Source organism: Oryzias latipes, chromosome 17 (genome assembly GCF_053564925.1).
Source record: "Oryzias latipes strain Hd-rR chromosome 17, Olatipes_Hd-rR_3.1".
NCBI classification, from domain to species: Eukaryota; Metazoa; Chordata; class Actinopteri; order Beloniformes; family Adrianichthyidae; genus Oryzias; species Oryzias latipes.
In genome coordinates, this window is record NC_136253.1 from 30,383,078 (window position 1) to 30,395,624 (window position 12,547).

Consider the following 12,547-nt stretch of genomic DNA (forward strand, 5'->3'; position numbering starts at 1 on the left):
CCCAACCACCACAAGGCAGAGTCGGGAAACATGATAGACTGGCCAAAAGGCGCAGAAAAACACATCCATAAACATTTACAAACACTTCTAAGAAGCAGTTTAGTGTCCAAAATCAAGCTTAGAAACACCATTTGTTTTGAACTGTGAAAGGAGGTTGGAGGGCCAAAGAAAGCCCCAATCATGCACAGAAGAAACATCCAAACACCACACCGAAAGGAACCACCAGGATTCAAATGAGATTTTTTCCCTCTGACTGGTAAATGGAGTATAATTGTATAGCACTTTACTACCATACTTGAAGGCCCAAAGTGCTTTACAGTCCCATTCACCCATACACACAACGATGGTGGCTCTGCTGCCTCACATTGGTGCCAACTTATCACCAGGAGCAATGAGGGATTCAGTATCTTAGCCAAGGACACTTAGACACATGGGCGGAGCTGTGCAGACACCAAACCTGCGATCTTCCGATCAGAGGTTGATCGCTCTACCTCTGCCTTTCCCTGTACCGTTCATCTGCACATCATAAAATGCATATCCTCATTTGTGCTTTGATTCAATGCAAATACAACTTTTCATTTGTTTTCCGCTGCAAACACAGAGCTCAGAGCTTTTGAGGCCTTTATTTATAAGCTGTACTGTAGTGCCAGACCAGATGACCCAGCACCAGATCAGTGTAGCACTCATTCTCCCGAGGGCAGCTCACTGGAAGAGCAGTTAGGCGAGACAGCCATCACAGGTCACAGAGGCCACAGCTGGGGGAGCCCTGGGCCAGAGGGCTGACCTGATGTGATTATGTGTACATCCAGCTGCACATTATAAGCTAACACACTGAACTAGCTGTGCACCTGACAGTTTGAAACCTCTTACTCCATATTGTTTTTGTCCATTGAGTGGGGTCTGTTAGAGTAAAACTCCAAGTATTTGTCCTAAGAAAGACCTTGAAAGAAATGGGGTCCGAGCAAGAGTGGCTATTTTATTCCCCTCCACGCCGCTGCAGGCTATGGCTGTATTAATGCAATGGCAGGGATCTTTGAAGTTGTGACTTTATGAGACAAAAGCTAATTTCCTTTCCTTTGTTCATTATCGAGAGAGACTTCCAGCTAGGCGGAAAAGCATGCTGTGCTAATTATTCCATTCATGAGCCGTTTCGAAAGTATGTAATGGATTTCACCAGGCTTTCTACAGGTAAACAAGGCGACATGGTGCACACTTCTGTCGGCATGCTGGTTCAGGGTGATTACACTTCCTGAATTTATTCAATCTTTGCTATCGGAAGAAGAAAAAGTCTCCAAAGACAATCATTGTGGCAGACAGAAAACAATTTATTGGAATGGAACATGGTTAAATCTCTCATTTTGATTTTCCAGGTCACTGATTGGTTGTAAGGGAACCTTAAGTCAGGGCTGATGGCACAACGACACTTTATGTCTCAACAAATATATCCTCTCCTCTCCTTATAAGACCAAAACCCACTTTGCAACTCGTTAGGATCTGAACCCAATTTCACAAATGAGCTTCAGAGTTTGCAGGGCTAAGTTAGGCATGTGACATAATGGGATTTTCATCTTCCCTTAAAACACAACTTGGCAGAGCATGAAGGGAAATGGAACATTTCACATTCCCTCTTTGCCACGTACAAGGATGCCGCCCACAACACCTGAGCGCTCCCAATCTGTAAGACGCATGTGTCCTGTCATGGATGTAAGATTTGTATCCTGCGACATGTGAAAAAAAAGAAAAGTTTAGCTGTGTTACAAGTGAAGCCATATACCTCCTACACTGCGTTCTGACATCCCTACCCTTCCTCCTCCCTCCTCTGCTGCTTTGTTTGTGCTCATTTCATTCTGCGTGCAGCCTCCTGGATAGGCAGGTCAAGGTTTACCCTCGCACCACACACCATTTCCCTCACATGGCGCCTGGGGGAGGAACAAAGGAGGCCTGAGGCAAGGGCAAGCCCAAACAGCTCACACAACACTGCAGCTATAACCATATGTATAAGAGGACTGGGTATACTGAGCAGAGAATCACAAAGTTTGATCTTTTTCTTCCTTTTTCTCTTTGTCTCTCTCCTTCTTTCTGCATTTATTGCTTCAAATCCTTATTTCTCTTCTGCTTTCTATCTTATTGTGTTATTGATTTCCGTCAGTAGTAAGGTATATGTCCATTAACCGACAGATTTAATAGAGCGACAATAGAAAGCTGTTTATTTGTTCCCCCCTATAGTGTTAGTGTTCATTTTGAGAGTCTGATACTAACCCTGGCTAGAAGCTAGTGCTGGATTTTTAGCTGTAAATGGAAAATGCCTGTGGGCTTTTCATTTTCTGGGCCCAGACGTTCCCTTCATGGTGTCGGAGCCCTTGTGTTCACAGAGTTCATGTTTTGCTGCAGGGCTTTTTTTTTATTTTGTTTTATCTCATAGCTTAGACTAGCAGGGCTTTAACTCCCAGAGGACTCCTGCGTAGCAACAGCAGAGATCAACAAAGTAAGTTTGTTTATGTTGGCTGTGTCCGCATGTTGTCGACTTATACATTTCTCAGTCTCCATTTCCTGCCTCTCCTTGCCCCAGGGGAACGGAGCCCTCTAATTGGATCGTGTTCTAATTGAGCCTAATACTGGAGCTAACCGGAGTTGGGCCCTGTGGCTAATGAAGAGCTGAATCAAAACTAAGCACTAAAACTTTGTGCATATATGCGAATACAGAATGCCTGCTTTTTTTTCTGAATATCTTCTCCCCAGTGCATCATTGCTCGTTTCAAATTAAAAGATATTAATTTTACATTCCGCAACACATCTATAATTTCATTCAAGAGCAATCCAAATGTAAAGAAATAACAGAATGAAAACTCATATTTTTGTGTTATTTTAAGACTCAAACTGCTTTTAGCATATCTGCAAATCGCTCAGAGAAAAGTTGCACTGATATTTTAAAGATAATCAATCACTGTATGAAGGAAAACATTCAGTAGACGTGAATAGAGACCATTTGCAGCTTTAACAACTTTATTCATCTTTATTTCAGTTGATCTTGAATGAGAGGAGCTAGCTTTTAGTTTCCATGCCACATCATCGTGAATGTTTTTGACAGTGTTACAGTCACTTGAGGGTCAATTTCACTCTGAATCATTCAAGCAATATCTATTAAGATGCTGCATGGGTTGTAAACAGAAAAATGATGCTAATATCTTAAAAAGGGTAAAACTGGACTCAATTAAAGCAATACTGCCCTAAAACATGCCCAAAGCAATATTCCTCTTTTAGAAAAACGCCAAAGCTGGCATTGGTCTGCCATGTGGACAGTCGTCTCTACTCAGTTGACTGGAAAATAAATTTGATTTATCGGTAAAAGGCACATGTTTCTCAAAATTCTTGATAGTGTGCATAATCTCTGTTTTCAGTGGTTTCATTCCACCTTAAAATAGCTGTATATAACATGCATGCAGCTATTTTGACACGAAAGCCCATATCATGAAACTACCACCACATTGGTTTTCTGATTTCTGCCTGTTTTATTGTTTCAATTATGTCAGGAAGGTGGAATCATCTTCAGTCATTTTCTAATCAAAGTGTTACTTGATATCGAAAATGGGTTTGATTTACCTGTGTTTTGTCATTTTTGTATTATAGTACTCTATTATTTTAAATGCTGGAAATAAATCAAATTACATAAAATCAAGTCTTAATATTACAGGGTTCAATTTGAGGCCTGTTATTTTAAAAGGGTCAAAAAGTTGGACTTTATTGATTCTGAATCAGGTCACAAGGTAAAGAACCCTTTCATCTTAGGAAAATAGACGATCCTTTTGTTGATCTGAAAATAGAAATATAACTCTGCACAACCAACCATAACAAACACCTAGATTAGAATGCTGAATTGTAGACCTGTTCAAACCCTTGACTGTGTTTTATTTGTATTATCCACAGAAGGCTTGAAATTATTTACAGGGTATGTGAGATGTAAATAATTACATCTAATACTGAGAGTAACAGCAGTATCACTTAAAAATAACATATACAAACAAGATTAAGTTGGTAAGAAAAAGGTATGAAATCGAAACAAAGTTAATAACTGGTTTCTCAAACTTTGCCATTTTCTCTTCCTGTTCTCTGCATTTGCCATTTATACATGTGATGAAAACAAAAAGACATCCAATCACAAGTGTGCTTCTATCAAGTCGGGTCAATTTTCAGTTGTCTGAAGGTGAACTACAGTGACGGTTGAAGTGTGTTGTGTGCACTAAACATGTGATAGCCACCTTTTTTAACAGCATTTCAAACAATATCTTAATACATGAACATAATACACTTTTTTAACCACAGAGAAAAAAAACAGCCTAAAAGAGCCAAAATGCCAGGTTTTTATGTTTAAAGCTGTTTGCTCTTCAGACATTTTGTTATTGTTGATTAAAATAAATAATACCAGTAAAGAAAATGAGTTTTTCTGTTAAAAGGCATTTTTATTTACAGTTTTAAATGCCAAATGAAAAATATAGATTGCATCCTTTCTAGAGGAAAGATTTGAACTATACTTTTTCGGCATAAAACTATTAGAATCCATTGTGTATCGATTTGTGGACTGCTTATGGAGATGCGTATCATCATGTGAGACAGAAAGATACACACCCCTAGAATTCAATGAACAACATGGATAACTTCTTTTCATGATTTTTTCCCCCCAAAACTTCAGTTGAATTTTATTTTATCAACAGAAAACATCTACCTTAAAAAAATAAATACTAAAATGTTTTTACTGTGTCAGCTGTGTGTTGGACGATTAAAAAAATCTAACAGTCACTTTTAACATCCAAAGAAGTAAAAAACAAACAACAACTTTCAAATAAGTTGGACAAATTTGCCGGACATGTTTTGGAAAAAATTCCGAAACCAAAAATTACATTGTTGAATTTAAATGTACACAACTTTGTTTCAAAATTAAATCCTACTTTACCTGGAATTTGAGTGTTCATTGGGGTTGCCTTTTTTTCCCCCCTGTCAAGCTTGTTTTTTGGCTCTCACAATTAGAATCTGTCAGTTTTTAACCCTCGTCTATCCTAGGCATTTTAACATTGGGAGTTGGGTCATCTAGACCCACTAGACAGTGCGCTGAACCTTTTTTCTTCAATGATTTGTGATCTTCACTGGTGTCCATGGATTAGATGAAATCTTTCCACCTTTATCCACCTTTGTCATGGTAGGAATAACACGTCAATGTAAGGGTGGGGTCATCTAAGATAGCACAAGGGTTTTTGTTTACTTCCCCAAATTTCATTGTTTACTGTTTCTGTATTAGTTTGATCACTTTCTCAGATTTACATTAATAATTAGTAGTAAAATAATCCAGATTATTGGATGAACATAAAATATCATTATGTAAAATGTGACATGAAAAGCAAAATCTCTGTAAACAGTCCAACTGAGAGATTATTAGGGTGCAATCACAGAAAACAATGATCTCGTTTGATAGGATATGAGGAGATCCATGTATAAACATCATACATCATACATCATACATTGTTGGAGGGCTCTAGTCTTTGACCACCTCTTTAATGGTTATTTAACTCACAAAAACATCACACTCTACAGCTGCTGTGTGAAGCTATTTTCAATTAACCAGGATTTTTGTTAAAATTCTTCTTTTCTTTTTCCAGGCCAGCTTTCAATTCACTGGATGTAAAGTGAAAGCAAAAAGGAGACCACGCATGTGCTGCAGTTTCAACATTTGCGTGGGCAACACTGAAATGAAAATGAATGATGCACGGTTTGTTGCTGGAGGGCTACAAAGAAATGGCCTCTCTTTCGCCTCCAACGGAAAGACTGTCTTTACACGTGAACATGTCCGTGCATCCACTCATCGCTCTGCCTTTTGTATGGAGTTGTGTGTCCTAGATTGGGGGTGGGGGTGGGGGGCACTGAGGAGGCTGAACCATCTTTACATTTCTTCAGAAAAGTTTCCGGAGAAGTTTTAGAAGTTCCAAACCTTCTCAGTTAAAATTGTCCGCTGTGGCTAAAACTGTCTTGGAAAAACTTTTAATTAACATCTTGTGAAAATATTTGTTATAAATATGTACAAATGAACAACAAACTAAGTAGCTGTAGGCCAACAGAAAGCCACTGGAATGAAAAAGTTGCAGGCAGCCCAAACATGTGGATGAACGTACCCGTCTGTGCCTCCTTCTTCCTCTTTTCTATTGAAAAATCTACTCTTTTACCATGGAAGTTGTAAAAATATTTGCATTTAGGAGCTTGCATCAAATAATTTAATTAGCGCTTTTTAACAATCGAGTCACCTTATCTCTAAAAATACAATTTGCCCACTTAGCAACTTTACCCTTGACTTGATCAAAATTTGAATAAGCTAGTCGTGCTCCTGGCTATTCCTCCGGTTGAGGATTAGCTCAGAACTCAGAACAAATGTGTGGAAACCAACTTTATCCATAGTTGACGTGATTTATTGTCGAGCCTTTTTCGCAGTCAGAGGCCTTTGAGGCATTTAAAGTAATGCTACAGATCACTGCTGGCTACCACCAGAGGGGGGTTAGGTGGAGGCGCAGCACTTCAGGTAGTTGCACCCCCCCTCCAGGCTATCTGGCATTTCTCAAAAACAGGAGGGGAGTGCAGTAAATAGTTGCAGAGCTAATATAGGCTTCCAAGTATCTTGCCTCGAGCATGTAGCTCGAGGCCAACAGGAAAATTGGAGACAGATGAAAGAAATATACTTAGGTGGAGCTTTTAGTTGCTCCTATAAAACACGAATGAATGAAAGTCTTTCTTTAAAAAGTGAGGAAGACTTAGCTGCAGATTTTTTTTTGTGTGTGGTATGACCACATAGACCTGTAAAGACCTGAAAAAATATATCTGTGTGTGTGTGTTTTATTTGCTCACAATTATTCAAGACTGCATTGCTTGAGTAGCCCCCAAGCTCTTGTCTTGTTTGTTGACCGTATTAAACAAATGGTCAGAAAGCCCATTACTCAGGCAAGGATGAATGGGAACTGTGTGTCCATATGTATGTTTAGTTTTCATGCCCCGCCCAGGCCCTGCAGGTTTCTCGCCATCCTGTGTCTTGAATGTGAGAGGGCGAGTGATAATTGAACACTGCGGCACTTTTAACAAATGTATTGAAAGGTGGAATCGAAATCCCGTTAATGAGATTTGCCTCCTCGGGCATTGCTTGTGGTTATTTTTTTGATATCATTTTCCAAATCGAATGAATAAGGTTGATTCTTAAATGTGTTCTTTTTTTCTGAGTCACCTCTGCTTTTTGGTCACTGTTTGACAAGGGGCCAGAAACTTTATTAATATGTCAGTTTACGGTGTGGGAGGTTGACTTCAGAACTAAAGGTCTGTCAAACTGAACATAAAAAACAAGATCTAATGGAAAGCCGTTGTGAATTACGAAACAACTCCGGCCCTATACCGAGTTGAACATATTTGTGTTTGGGTTTGTTTACCTCACAAGAAGACTCCTGGCTTAGGGAATGGACCATGAAAATGGCTGCTCTCTTGTGCCTGGAGCGCTCTATATAGATTGGAGTTTTTCATGTGGCAGCTAGGCTGCTGGGATATAAACCCCCCAGGGGATGTGCTCTCATTAAGGCCAGTAGCTAGGGGCACTTTTTTCCCACTTCCTGTGGCCACTGACCTCATTTTCACCCATGGGCTTGCAGCTTCACCACAGCTCTCCTTCTTGGACTCTCTGTCACTCCCAATGACGCCCTGGGCTCTGTCACATGACTTGAGTGACTCCTGACCTGCCTGGCCTCTTGCAGCCCCTCCTCGCCTGTCAGCGAATCAGTTAGAACGATCACGGAAAAGGGTCACACGTGCCCTTCTAAAATGGCGGCAATATCCTTAGGCTTTTGAAGGAAGAAATTTTCCAAGTTGACAGTGTCAAAACATCACATCAGAAATGGACAACTTAGTGTGTCATCTTTTAGCAGTACAGCTGCAGTGTAATTCAAGTGGAAGAAGTTGGAGAAATAAAGTGAAACCAAGTCATCCATCATTTAAAATGATGATGGTCACTTAAAGGAAACGAAAAATTGACATCGGATGTTTCTTTAAAGACTCAGCCTTGAACTTCAGCCAGTGTTGGGTCTTTTTAAAGGTGAATTAAATAAGGGTTGTGCCAATAAATCAAATGAATCAATGAATCAATTAATATTCCTACAATCTGACCAGATTAAACTGTCTGAGGCAAGTTGTTAATTGAATTGAACTATACCATTATACAATGGTTTCGAAGTGAAATAAATCAATATAAACCTAATTGATAATGGAAAATAACATTAGGATTTAGACATTGTAGGTTTGTTTTACTATAACGTAATAATCTGCAAGAATCATTACAGCAGACAACACAGATGCGATGTCAGCAAAAAAAGGATCAAATCAATCATTCCAGTCCAATGTGTGGAAACACTATGAATTTAGCAAAGACATGTGACCACAGAGTGTGCTAGAATGTTCTAAAAATGTTCCCTTTGGATTATTATTGATGTGGAAAAACAACAACTTTGTGAAACTAAAATATGAATGGATTTGCCATTAATTCTGTTTACTTATTTGTTTGTACACATATTGAATTTACACTTGATTCTATTGCAGGAAATACAAATAATCTGGAAAACTTCACCTGCACTGTTCAGTACCAAGTATTTATCTCTGAGTTGAATTTTTGGGTAAAGATGTCCTGAATCGATTCTAGGTCAGTGAATCGGATCATTCAAAAGGAACCATATTATATGAATCGAATCATTGTGAAAATGAATAATTACATCCCAGAATGAATACAAACTCTCAATATTATTGTTTGATTCCTCTTGAGTCTTGTCAGCCGCCACGTTTCCATCATTATGTGGCTCATTTTAGCCACAAGACACGCTGGATTCTGTAGACCCACCTTAGGGTGATCTCGACTTAGGTAGTTAATCACATATCATAAAAAAAAGAGAAAAATCATTAGTGTGAACTTGGGGCATCATTCTGCTGAGCCTGAAGTGAGCAATGAAATATCAATAAAAGTCATCTTGATCTTTTAGTGAAAATCCAAGAGCGCTTTCTCCCTGTTCTTGCTTATTTTATAACACACTTCAAGTTACTATTGTTTTATTTTTTTAAAAAGTGACATTTTATAGGTTAAAATTACAATACTCTTTATACTAATACTGAGCTGCTTAAAGAGTATCATTCTAACAAGGTGAGCTGTGAGGTGGCCCAGCACAGCTGACTGTTAGACGGTGATATCAGATCAGCTTTCATCCATACTTATACCTCCAGGCAAAATAATCTGTCCTCCATTTGTAAGCAATTAGATTATATTTAAAGGCACATACAAAGAAAGCCCACATAAATGGTAACCCCCCCTCCCTTCTTTCCTTGTATATCACTTGCTTCCTCCATATTGAGTTTGTGTTAACATAAGGACAGGAGCAGCCACACATGCATAGATACAGACATACACCCTGTGGCTATAAGGTTCCAGTTGGTATATCTCTGTCTCTGAGCCCCAGTTTGATGCCCTAGTCTCATGGTATCCAACCCCCACTCCTACTGCATCCCCTCAGGCTTTTATGTGTGTGTGTGTGTGTGGAAGATGGCCACTGAACCAAGAGGGCATTGTTTCTCTCCAGCGGTATTTCATAGTTGAGCGTTCACATTTATGCAAACATTCAAATGGATCCTAAAAGTAGAAGTGAGGCCTATAAACGACGTTTCACATTCTCGAATCCTCCCGAAGCTCAAGATGCAACTGTTGTAAAGTATCACACACACGACTGCCACACGTCGAACACATTTTTGCACATGCAGCCGATAATTGTGTGAGCACTGATTGGAAGGCTTCCACGGGAGGTGCAAACTCCATTCAGCCTGCATCAGGTTGTGTGCTACTTAGGCACATATGTGAGTGGAGCAGGGAAGTGAAAAGACAGCGGGCAGCAGGGACAAACCCGTCAGCCACTCAGATCTCATCAGGTCTGTCGGGACACATTGGAGCACAGCAAGCCTGATGGGAGATGGCCCCCAGGGGTGCGAAGCAGGCCAGATGACAAACAGACATAGGGGCAGGAAAGAAAGACGAAAGAATAGAGGATGGCACGTCCTGCCCTTAATGCACAATATGCTCTAGTAACATGCATGCAATTATGAGGAGTAATCCTGACTACGTTCTGCACTAATTATACAGTAACTCATGTACATCAATATATGGTTACTTTGATTCATGCAAACAAACCCACTCCTACCATGAACCGACAGCCATAAAAAGACTTGCATACATGCTCAACAACATGCACACAAACATGTAGCCTGGATCTTGCAGCAGATAACCTACATCTTAAACAACACAGTGCATATGCTAATGTGAGACGTGAAGGCATGATGTGCATGAGCTGCACACGGCGCATATGCTTCTGAGTGTGGGTACATGCACAAATATGCTCGGGTACATATGTCTGCAGGGGCAAAACGGGAAATAGACACTTCTCTTCATGCCTGTTCTTTAATTGGGGCATTTATTGTTTTGTGCTGGTGTTTACTTCATTAAGTTAAGGCACATTTCAGAAATGCAGCGTGTTTCAAGGTTTATATAAGCAAAATTATGCTTTCAGCCATTAAGCTGCAAATTAACATATCTTTATGACTGTGGGATATGCCGGTTGAGGATGCTTTTACATTTTCACACTAATCATCTTGACTTTAACATGTTGGATTTCAGTTTGATTTTCTTTCATCACAAATATTGTTTCCCCCTTTGGCTGTGTGTGTGTCTGCATGTGCATTTTGAATGGAGGTGTTTCAGTGTGCACACACAACTGTGCCTGTGTGCGCCTGTTAGTCGTCCATGGCACCTTCTTGTCAGCCTGACTGTTCTCTTTCTTGGGAAATCAGGGAATGTGTGAGTGAAGGGGATAGAAGGGGTAGATGGGGGGTGGGGGGTGGGTGTTAGAAGAACAAAATGAACTAATGTTGAATATTCCGTATTGGTTTTACTGTAATTCTTTTCTAATTTTTAGTTTATTCAATTTCAGGTCCTTGAGGCTGGTAGGTATGGAAATGAGGTCTGTTCCTCTTTTCTTTTTTTTTTTTACCCTGTGTAAATTGCAGCTATCACCTCAAGCCTTTTGAACAAGATTACCCAGATGGCCTTGCGTGATGTGCCTGAAGTTTTATTTTCCTCCCTTTGCCTGCTTTTCCTTCTTGGCTGCAGGGGGAAAGGAGAGGGAGCTGGGAAGCCTCCTGAAGGCTTTGGGTGAGGCCAGGAGGCAGCAGCTGTGGCAAAGAGAGATCTGGGAGAAACAGAAGAAGAAGAAGAAGAAGAGTTGGGGAGGGAGTGCTTGGGGGCAGATGAGGGTTGTTGTTCTGTGCATGTGTGTATGGAAGGCACAAAAATCTGAAGCTGAGAGCACCAGCCACTGTGAACACTAACCCCAACCTGGCTTGTTTGGCTGGCAAGCGTGCTGGGATAACCTTAGCAGGGTGTGGTGGATGGAAACAGGAAGAACTTGATGGTTTTTCATTTGATCCTTTCCTTACAGAAGTTTATGTTTGCAGATACAGTGTCCGTATGTAAACATGGTTCTACTAACTGCTGATTTGGCAGCACTTACTGTTTAAACCCACCTTCATCTGTCAAGATTTGGTGCAAGCCGCGATGACTGGCATCCTCCTGCCCAGGTGATCGCTGTTGTGGGATTTGTCATTGGGTTTCCTCTCACTGTACTCTGGACATAATCTGCTGCTGATTTTATGCCTGGAGGATGAATATGATTTTAATGCATTACGGTGGCGCAGAGATAGAGAATTATACATACTTAAAGTATTCACCTGTTTATTATTCTATGGTGCAACAGCCTCCATCCACAATAATCTCTAAAAAAGAACACACCCGGTTCCACGATCGTTGATCTTGGCTCAGAGGTAACTGTGAAAAGGGATTCTTACCTGAGATTAAACATCGAAAGAAGCAGGGAGGAGTAGGAGGAGGAGGGGCTGCATTTCATCTTAAATATTCTCAATAAACATATTAAAGGGACACTTTTAGACAGCCTTTAGACATGCTTTTGAAAGTTTTCCTACTTGCAAGTTTGTTGCAACAAAAGGCAATATTAACAAGTAATTCCAGATTTTTCCTCATACCAATGTGCTCTGTTAAGTGCAAAAAAAAAAATGCTCCCTGTGATAAATTAGCAACAGCTTTTTAGATGTTGCAGCCAGAGAGTCAGCACTCAGTTATCACTGTTTATTTTGACTCCCTCAATTTTTTTTTTTTTAAGGTTTTACTCTCCGTCATAATAAATGAATTTTTTCATCTTGTTCTTATTTATTCTCGTGGCTGGAGGTAGAACGTGGTGGTTGATGAGGGGCTGAAATGAACTGAGCCCTAGCCTTAGCCCCAGGGCTGGTGCATATCTTAGCATAAGTGATGGCCAACCGAAGGGCTAGAGCCTGGCTGAGAGCGCCCCCAGGACAGCAACTCTGACAGATCATGTATTTATAGGTCTGTTGAAAGACCTCTATTGTGTCCCACATAGCCTCGGAGCATGTC

At 40.3% G+C, this 12,547-nt stretch overlaps 1 long non-coding RNA gene across 1 annotated transcript; it reads right to left on the minus strand.

The window, feature by feature from the left end:
* Positions 1-10,497: 10,497 nt before the first annotated feature.
* On the minus strand, positions 10,498-11,833 carry LOC144986864 (uncharacterized). The gene is made up of 2 exons (XR_013650725.1): positions 11,623-11,833; positions 10,498-11,288 (listed from the first exon to the last, which is right to left on the minus strand). It is a non-coding gene; the product is annotated as an uncharacterized LOC144986864 (long non-coding RNA).
* Between the last annotated feature and the right edge of the window lie 714 nt (positions 11,834-12,547).